At 41.0% G+C, this 10,341-nt stretch overlaps 1 pseudogene; it reads left to right on the forward strand.

The window, feature by feature from the left end:
- Positions 1-9,948, forward strand: part of LOC125148184 (zinc transporter 6-like) — a 30,299-nt pseudogene extending 20,351 nt beyond the window's left edge.
- Positions 9,949-10,341: the final 393 nt, after the last annotated feature.

Genomic DNA, 10,341 nt, shown 5'->3' on the forward strand with positions numbered 1-10,341 from the left:
TCCTCCAGGGGGGTTAGAGGGTCCGGTCTTATCTGGGATCGCAATGGAGCCTAGAACAGACAAAGCTGTCGCTTAGCCTAGAGATAGGAATGTCCAGGGGGAAAGTCACAGAGGGGTGGCCAATAGATATGGGTCAAGGGGAGAGTAATATTGATGAAAATTAAGTTCAGAAATGAAGATCAGTTATTAGAAAAGGATCCCTTCATAGGAGTTATTAGATATCTGAATAGAATCCAGTGAAGAATCCAGTAGACAAATGTGGCTGACCAGGGACATTAAACTTAAGGGGTGGGGGGGTCACAATTCATAGGATTAGGCAAAAGAAGCTACTATTTGACATGTTGTGTCTATGAGCATCAAGAGAAAGTCCTCCTGCCCAAATTACACAAGATAGAAACCAGTGTTAATAACAGCTTCCTAGTGCACAGGGCACTCTTCTGGGGGAAACAGACATGGTCTCTGACACACGAGCAGATCCTTCATTCTGCAATAAGATATTGGAGCCACCACCTTGTAAATGATAGCCAGAAATGATGTGAGAAAGAGAACATACTTAGTTGCAGTTAGAAAAGAAATTTAATGATGCAAGCATAGACGATAGTAACTAAGCCAAAACTTGAAATCTGAAACCTCTTTTTATTAAGGAAAACATTAATTGGTATTCTGTGAAGTTCTAGATGCCAACAATTGCTTCCTCAGTAGGTGTGACAAGGTTATTAAGGCTGATGTGAAATTACTCCCAAGTGTAAAAAAAAAAAAATTTATAGATTTAACATAAAACATTTGAAGGTTTTGTGGGGTTTTTTTCCATTTGGAAATTTGGCAAATAAATTTCCAATTCTTTCTATAGATATTGTCCCATAATGAAAACACATTCAAACAAGAGCTGTGTAGGAGATCTAGAAGTATTTACAATGCCATGTACCATAAAGAATCCTTCAACTCTCCCGGAATGATGTAGGTTAAAATCAAACTAGCCAGCTGTCTCCAGTATCACAGTTGACAGCTAGGGGATAGGTTGTTGCTGTATTCCTTATGTCAAGAAATCTCCCTCTTCTAACAGTGGAAGTTTTCCATTCAAACAAAGCATTTTGTGTAGCTCAGTGAATAAAATGCATACAAGCTGATTACTTTGAAGCTGGTAAGGGTGAGGGGTATCTTTTTTTTTTTTTTTTTTTTTTTTTTTTTTACCACTTTGCCTCCTCATCAGCCTCTGTGGTGGCCCAAAGTAACTCTGGGGAATTCTAGGGTTTTCTGGAATATAATTTAAAAAACGCTGGTGTAACTACATCTACATAACCTTCAGCTTCCAAATTGCTGCACTCTTGTATTAACAATTAGTTAATTGTTAATTGGAAGCCATAGGGAAATCACTGAACTTCTCCCCACCCCACTAATTTTACTGAGGAAAAGTGGCACATGGTAAAAATGCAAATAGCAAAAAAAAAAAAAAAAAAAAAGTAACAATGAGGCTGCTTCCCATATTTCCCTGTTGTATTTCCCCCGATATATTATGTTTCTTACAAATATTTCCAAAATAGTTGATGCATATACCTGCGCACGTGCGTATCCACATGCCCCTTTTTTATACAATTGAAAGTAAAATGCATACAGACGTGCACTTTGCTTTCTGCACCTAAGAATAACCATTAGAGTTCTCTCTATATTTGAGTATATACTTTCATTAAACATTGCATGAAACTTCAATATTTGAATGTCAGTATTTTATCAATCAGTAATAGACTCTTTATTACATTAAGATATTCATAAATTAGTTATTTAATGGCCATCTTTACAGAGAGATTTGCAAATGTGTGCAAACACTTATGTATGATGGAGTCCCGGGGTGAAAATGCTGGGGAGTTACTGCAGAATTGCCCTTCTGTGAGCCATGGAGACCAACATTGACCATGGTCTGAAAGGGACCAGACTTCCCCTTCCTCCATCACATGCTATGTCATCACATCTATTTATCTTTGTCAGAGATTTGAAAACACTGCATTTTTTATTTTAATTCGAATTTCTTAATAGCTTGTAGATCATATTTTTATATATTTCAAAACCATTTCATTAACTACTTTCTATAAATTGCCTGTTCATAGTGGTAACCAATTTTATAATTAATTTCTAAGAACCTTTCTAATATTTAGGAAGCTGCTCCTTTTTTATATGGTTTGGAGAAAAGTCTAAAGTTTTCTATTTTTTAAGTTGTATTTATGAATTTACATTCTTTGGCTTCTGACTTTGATGTAAATGCTAATTGTGAGTTCTTTTTAAAGTCAGACATATATACACACACGCTGTCTGGTGGCCTAGATAAAATGCATCATTAAAACAGAATTTTTCTTTGTTTCTAGGAGAACAATACATATCTTTAGTCGTGTGTTTCTTCTGTTTCAGTAATGAGGGACATGTAGGCTTATTTTTTCCTTTATTCATGGTTGTCGGGAATTTCACAGTCAAATTGAATAGTCAAATTTGTATTTGCCACCATTTTAAGTAAATTTTATCCTCCACTTTACAGTAGACTTTTCATTGTAGCTTCATATTTTATTGGACAACTTAAAAATATTGCCATTTTGTGGGTTTGTGTATAGATTCCAATTCATATGGGGTGTGTTGTGTGTATGTATCAGTCAGCCAGGGTTGGGGGGAGACAGGATCCGTTCTAAGAAGCCATGAAGTTATTAAACTAGACAGAAATATTAAGAATTTTCCTTGTAATTAGAAGCACGTGTGTTCTGGATGTCTATCTCTAGTAAACTGCCACAAAAGAACAATATGTCCTCATTTATGATGGGAGTTGATGGGCTGAACTAGGTGGTTGTCACATGTGTCCCCTCATGCAGTCGCAGCTGAAGGTGGTGCCATCAGAAAAACTCTGGTGACCTTCTGTCACTTGTATTGGGATGGCTGACTGAGCAGGGATGGTCCTCTGTGACCCCCTCAGGGGACGAGCTTGACCTCCTCTACAGCCTGACCATCTCCACAAAGGTGGGTTTCTTACATGGTGGCATAGAATCCCAAGAAATTCAAGGGCAGAAAACCTAGATCTTGATTCTCCAAGGGATGGCCATGAAAGGATTTGGGACCATCTTTAATCTCAGATACCATGCAGTAAGGGTGCATTACTTTTGGATAAGTTTCTTAGGAATATATACTGTGTGGGTATATATATACATAAATATAGATCCATGGACGTTCTGTGCTCCGCCATATGTAAGTCTGTGCATGTGGTACCACTGCACTAATGGCATGTCCTACCCTTCATCCCCTCCTCACCACTGAACCAGCTGGCTATCATAATCCCCTGTATATCTATCTAGATCTAGATCTATTTGGAAATAGACACAGAACAATGTTTTAGGTGAGATTGCTTAAATATTACTGATATAATGGTAACTTCAATGCAGTGGTGTAAGAACTTTTTATCCGGGAAATTGCTGGGATGGTATAATTCTTTGAGGAGGGGGCTCAGCAGGGAATGTATCTAAATGCTCACATGATCACGGAAATTTTGAGTATGGTAAAAATTTATGGATGATCTTAGCGTTTTCTCAGGATAAATGGATTTTGGGGAAAGTCAGAACTGCAGTGCTACAGACGCCAGTGGTTGCACTCGGACGGATGTGACGTGCAGTCCTGGCTCTGGTGTCATTTGCCGGGAGCCTCTGAACGCCGTCAGCTTCCGTTTCTCCTCCTGTGCCAGGGTTGCCTGTCTATTGCAGCATAAAAAAAATACCCCAAAGCTTGGAAGCTGCAAACAACAAAGGTTTATTATGTCTGTGGACTGTGTGGGTTACCTGGGAGCTTTTTCTACCAATCTCCCTTAAATTTGCTTGGACGCTGCTGGCTGGCCTGAGCCCTGGTTCAGCTAGGATGGCTGAATTGTCTGCAGTCTGCACGTGGTCTTGCATTGCAAACTTCCTCACCGCATGGTGATCTCTGGGTCCCAAGCAGTGCAAAGGCGGAGATAGCAGTCCTGTTGAAATCTGGGCCCTGCGACGCACATGATGTTGCTTCTCCCGCCATCCGCTGATTAATAGACCAGGTTCACGGTGGGGCGAAAGAGGCCGCACTTCCTGGTGGCAGGAATTGCAAATGATACATAGCCATATTTCCTTTTCTGGAGGCCCTAAAACCTCAAAATGTCAAGAAAAAATAATATACGTGTTTAACGCAATGCCTAGATTTTCAATACGTTTTCCAACATAAAACTTTGGCTGTTCTTAGCATTTGTGATTGCTATTTCCTGAGGACTTCTCAGTGACCAGTCCCTGACACGTTCAGAGTTTGTAATGAGGCTGCAGGAGGCACAGCTGTATTCTCCTGACAGTGGCTCTGGTTCGTATGAGTTTCAAATGCACCTTTAAAGTTAAAGGTGATTGCGTTCGGGACTACCACCTTCCCTGTTCCTATGGCTGGTTTCCTCCTTTACTGCTTCTCATTTTTCTTTATAAGCGCATATTCCCACCTAACATAAGTACGTCTTCATTTGTTTATTTCCTCTCTTCTTCACGAGATAAGGAAGTCTGTATGCTTGCTTTCCTTTTGGAACCTCAGGGACGAGAAACTGATGTCTGTCGGGTTGAAGGGGTGAATGAATGATTCCACCAGTTGCAAAACCCATACCCTGTTAACAAAGAGTGGGACAAGCAATTGAGTATGACTGACATTGGTTTTATAATAAGGCTGAGTGACCAAAACTTGTTTAACCTCAGTAGCTTTTTTTTTTTTTCTTGGCTGAAATTTATACTTCTGAGAGTCTGCCCCACCTCCCAGTGCGGGGGGAAGGGGGGGTGGGGTGGAAAACAACACCTACTGACCAGCTTACCATTCCTTTATCAGCATTTTAAACATTCCTGAAGTACAGCAAAATGCATTATAACCTCATAACTTTTTTTTTAATATTGTGTTTTTAGCTCTTGGCTCAATGTCCCAGAACTTATATTCAAGAAATCCTACCAATCCTAACATGCCTTCTGAGGCTCCTCTGAAATACTCTAGAATAATAACTGATTTCTCTTTACAAACTTGTTTAAGGAGTCAGATTTAGAATAATCGTTTCTGAGTATATGAATGATGGTACTTTGTTATGAAGGACTTGGTTGTGTATCGTAGTTTGTTTGAAAATCAGCGTGGATTGCTTTACTTAAAATCCAAAGTGTAACCCTAAGAGGCTTCACGAGGACATAAGATTATTTAAAAAAAAACATTCTCAGTGGCAAACACTGTTTTCCTAAAATCCGTCTCTTGAGATGGGAGAAAATGACCTAACGCAGAATGAGATTTCAAGACCAATATTGTATGAGTACCGTTTAAATCTGTTGTATTTAGTGGACACAAGTGAAGATAATTAAACTTTTGAATGTCAATTAGACCTTTTAATTAATGAGCATTGAACCTTTTTGTAAAGAACATAATGTAAATATATACTTTTTTTTCCATGCATTTTTATTCCTAAGGAGGCTGGTGGGTTCTTTGAAAGTAAAAATGGTCTTTAGAGCCTGCCATTCTGGCATAATTAATATTATGCTGAAACAGTTCTTTCCGTTTATAAATGTATTTATCTTACTTGATTTGAAAATAAAGCAATGAGGAAGGTAGAGCCTAAACAATTATCTGCATTTTTCAGGCAGAACTGCTGAGGTTCAGAGAATCTGTCACATATGCAAGGTGCACAGCTGGTGAGTAGTGGAACTAAGACTAGAGTCTGGGTGGTCTACGTTCTACTCCATGAACTCCCCGACCATAACCACCACCTCTACAGGCACAACACTCGTACTCAGATTCCGTAAACTCCCCTCAAGACCCCTATGAAGAAGGTGCTATTAGCCTCATTTTTCAGATGGAAAGATTGGGGTTACCAGGGGGCACATAGCATGCCCTAAGGTCGTAGAGCTAACAAGTGGCCAAGTGGGTAAGTGAACCACAGAAGTTTGTGCCTGTGATAAATGATCTTTCCTTTATGCTGCTTACTCTTTACCAAAACCATGGTTCCGCTAAGATTGAGGGCTTGAGTGTGTATGGACTTGTGTATGTACTGTCTCTATGTAACCTCATTCCTTCTGGTTATCCCTCTCTCTCCTGGTTTTTTTGTTTTTAAGCTCTGTACCAACTGGTACCAAATGGAAATCGATGTGCTACGGTGACATTTGCTCCTTTCCAAGTTCAAGGTGCTCACATTTTTATTCTGAATGAAATTATCGCATTGATTTTTCAAATCCTATAAAGTATGAAGCCTAGGACAGTGTGAGAATCCACCCTAGGAGCAAGGACTTTAGAATGATTTGTGACTGCTCTTCAAATGGAACAGAGGGGGGTTAGGAAGTATTTCCTGTAAGGATGATGCTGATTTTCATCGTTGTAAAAAATCTTGCCAGAATTGAAGCTATATTCATTCTTCACAAGCCAAAATACCTTCGTCATATATATGGGTGCTAAGAATTTTTTTTAACTCATCTTTCTGAGAGCTTATTTGGCCAAGAATTAGAAATAGACTGCATTTGTGAATAAGTGGATATCTGCTCCAATTGCTCAGTTCAAATTCCGTTGAAGACAGAATGAAATAGAGCACCCATAGTTCTGTTCTGGGGGTTGTGGATTGAATTAGAATGGAGATTGAAATAATTGTTGTCCTTAAAGGCAGAGACTCTAGTTCTTAGGCAAGAAGATAGGGATGTTTTCTTTTCCATCTACACTCCCTGTTCTATTAAGTGGTTACATATATCATTTCAATTACACTGGGATTGATAATCTAATTCCAATGTCAACATGTTAATTCTCTGACATTGAATTAGAAATAAGATGAGATTTCTTAAGAGCTTTTAGTAAAAGAATGCATCTGAAGCTTATGGACCTAAAAGGGAATGACTAGGACATTTCATGACTCAAATCATTTTTTTTTTTTTTTTTTTTTTTGGGACAGAGAGAGACAGAGCATGAACGGGGGAGGGGCAGAGAGAGAGGGAGACACAGAATCGGAAACAGGCTCCAGCCTCTGAGCCATCAGCCCAGAGCCTGACGCGGGGCTCGAACTCACGGACTGCGAGATCGTGACCTGGCTGAAGTCGGACGCTTAACCGACTGCGCCACCCAGGCGCCCCTCAAATCATTTTTAATATAAATTATTGCTTATCAAGTATGATGTTTAAATAGTTTATTTGGAAATTCTTAAGGGGTGCCTGTGTGGCTCAGTCAGTTAATCGTGATCCTCAGGGTCGTGGGTTCAAGCCCCACGTCAGCTCTGTGCTGACAGCTCAGAGCCTGGAGCCCACTTAAGATTCTGAGCCTCCCTCCCTGTCCCTCCACTGCTTGCGGGCTCACGTGTGCACTCTCTGAAAAAAAAAAATTTAAAAAAAATGGAAAATACCTTAAAAAATCATTTGGGTTTAAGAAAATGAAACACTGTAGGAAACAAATGCTCATAAGGTGTCAGTATTCTAGCAGATAAGTATCCTTGAGTCTATGTATTTTACACATGACATGATTTGCCTAACACATGCATTTGCTTTTCATAAGTGTACATAATTTGTTTCTATCGTGTAATTCTTTGGCTCACTTGAGCTTTATCATAATAGCATGTCTTAAAAACTTCCTACATTAAGGGCATAGTTTTTCAGTCCATGAACAGGTCTTTCACAAGTGTCTTTGATCCCCAGTGGGGGGGCCCCAGTGCTACATTTCCACGTTGAAGAGGAGATTCCCAAGTCTGATCTGTTCCAAATCTTAATTCCATTTATCTCCCAACAAAATATCACAAAAATATTTCTACTCGCAAATGTTGGGATGCTGGCCGTAAGGAATGCACAGCTCCCAGAGCTTCTCCAACAGAAACTGTTGTTCCTCCTCACGGGGATGCTTCTTCTCTTTAGAAACCACGAGGTGTTTTTTCTGGTGAGTTATTCCAGGAGTGTAGACTTGTCACAGCTGACCGAAGGTCCTGGAGGAGATTGCTCTTCGGTGCAGTAAACTGAACGTACACCGTCCTCCTGCTTATGGGGCGCGGGCCCACTAACAGAGCTTTCCCTGCCCGCGTTTACTTCACCATCCAATCCTCTTAGTTGAGCGGCATGTTTGGTACGGTACTTACTGGGTCACAATGAGGAAACCCTGCCTCTCTGTTCACTTGGATTTGGAAGATGGGAAGTCTTGGCCTGTATTTCCCTCTTCAGTCTTGGCACAAGTGGGAGCTCTCTTTATATTAAAAGAAAGAACACTTTTTGGAGAGGCTGCAGATATGCCTGGGGAGATCATTAGTAGTACTTTGTGGGTGGTCGGGCCCTGGTGCCAGGCTGAGACCAGGTCGAGCAATGTTCCCTGTTGACTCAAGCCAACCCAGTGGTTCCCTCTCCCATTCATGTGGGGGGCCGGGCCCCGGCACCAGGCTGAGACCGGGTCAAGCAACGTGCCCTGTTGACTCAAGCCAACCCGGTGGTTCCCCCTCCCATTCCCCCACTTTCATGGGCATACGAAAGCCTTGTCAAGGCTGAGAAAGTTAATTCCTGAAGCCTGTGGTCTGCAGGTGTTGGCAGTAATGCTACCTCCCTTTTTCTACCCTGAGTCAGATAGACCCAAACATGGGAACTGTGTTTTGCTAGCAATCTATCAACAAGGTCTTGTGACCCGTTCAGAAAGTTCACAAGGTACACAGAACTAAATGTTTTGGCTGGCAGTGATCATGTGAAACCTGTTTATTCTTAGAATGACCTGATCCATAAGAGTCTTATATTATAAAAGATTGTGTACAGCAACAATAAAGCCGTCACTTGGGCCATCAGCCCAGGGGACCCTCCTGTTCCCAGACTTTCTCTTCTCTCTTTTTTTCTTGCATTCCCCTACCCTCAGGACCCTGACCTCGGTGATTGTCGCGCCGGTCACGACAGTACTTCAGTGGCTCTTGCTTCAAGTTGTTCACGGTGCTTTGTAATCGGAGTAAACCGTGTTAGGTCTTGAGGGCTGCTGGTACAACTTGGATTCAGGAGCATGTCACAGAGCATAGTGGAGGCTTGTGTGGAATTATTCCGGGACATAGCAGTGTCTACCCTCCCTGAGTGAGTCCTTGTGTCCTTGATCTTGCCGGAGCATTTGGTCTTTGTGTCACACATATGCTCGTTGAAATTTGTAATTATCTTGCCGTGGACTCCGTCTCTGCCATGTTTGTTGCTCTCAGACATTTGGCACCATGTAGTCCATGAGCCCGTAGAGGCGAAGTATTACTGCAAATGACACTACCCTGTAGTAGTGGTCCGCTGGACAAAGTTACCATGTGCAGAGGCAGAGTATGACTCCAGACAACACCACCCTGTAGTACTGGCCCATTGGACCCACTTACCATGTGCAGAGGCAAAGTATTACTCCAGACAACACTACCCTGTGTTACTGGTCCATCGGACAAACTTAGAGAGGTATCTACCTTGGGTGGAGTTTTAGAAGTTCGAAAGGAGCATCTTGGGACCCTAGGTTTTTGGCCCGCTGGATCAGTGCGTGTAAGAATTTGACAAGATGCAAATCAACAAATGGTTCTTGCTCAAGTGACCCACAGGCTTTACACTCTAGTGTCTACTTGCACTGTTCAGATTTTCAAGGGTGATTGGATTAGACCTGCCTTACTCTCTGAGCCTGTTGAAGCCAATGTCCTAAACTTTTCAGTTCCCATAATTTTATACCTCCTTTAAAAGGTGCTAGTGATTCAAACCCTGTCACATTGACTCCTGCTAAACCTAGTAGTCCACTTCCAGAATTTTCACTCAGCACCGCTGCAAAAAACATGAGTCCAGTTATTCCACCAAACATCCCAAGACCTTAGGGTTTGGGACTTAATCATGGATACACACCTTATAGTAGCATCCTTCATCAAGGACTTGAAGTTCGAGGATTCTGGACTGGTTTTACAGGTGTGCCAAGTCGACTGGAGCTAACAATACAATCGGACGAGTGAGGCCATGATGTACTTATGTACTTAGGAATATTGATCCCTTGACTTCCAATTTATTTAGTAATCAACTGCGTATTGACTGTTCAATCATTTACTCTAAGTGTTAGAGAATAGTATTTTCAGGTTACATGAAATCAAGGAAAATAAATTTTTGTAAAATTTATTTGGGGCTGCGAGAACCTTCTAAATATTAGGGTTTTAACAGGCGTCCTTTAGAAAACATGTTTCTCTAAATTTGAATTTTGATTTTTTTTGGTTTTGCTGTTGATTGCAGTGTGATAGACATTATCTTGATAAGAGGAATACTTGAGGAAGCAGATCTGTCACATTATTAAATATTCTCTTCAGTGAAATTTATAAACATGCTTCTTGAATGATGACATACATTCTAGGAAAGGGGAAAA

This window comes from Prionailurus viverrinus, chromosome D2, assembly GCF_022837055.1.
Source record: "Prionailurus viverrinus isolate Anna chromosome D2, UM_Priviv_1.0, whole genome shotgun sequence".
Taxonomy (NCBI): Eukaryota; Metazoa; Chordata; class Mammalia; order Carnivora; family Felidae; genus Prionailurus; species Prionailurus viverrinus.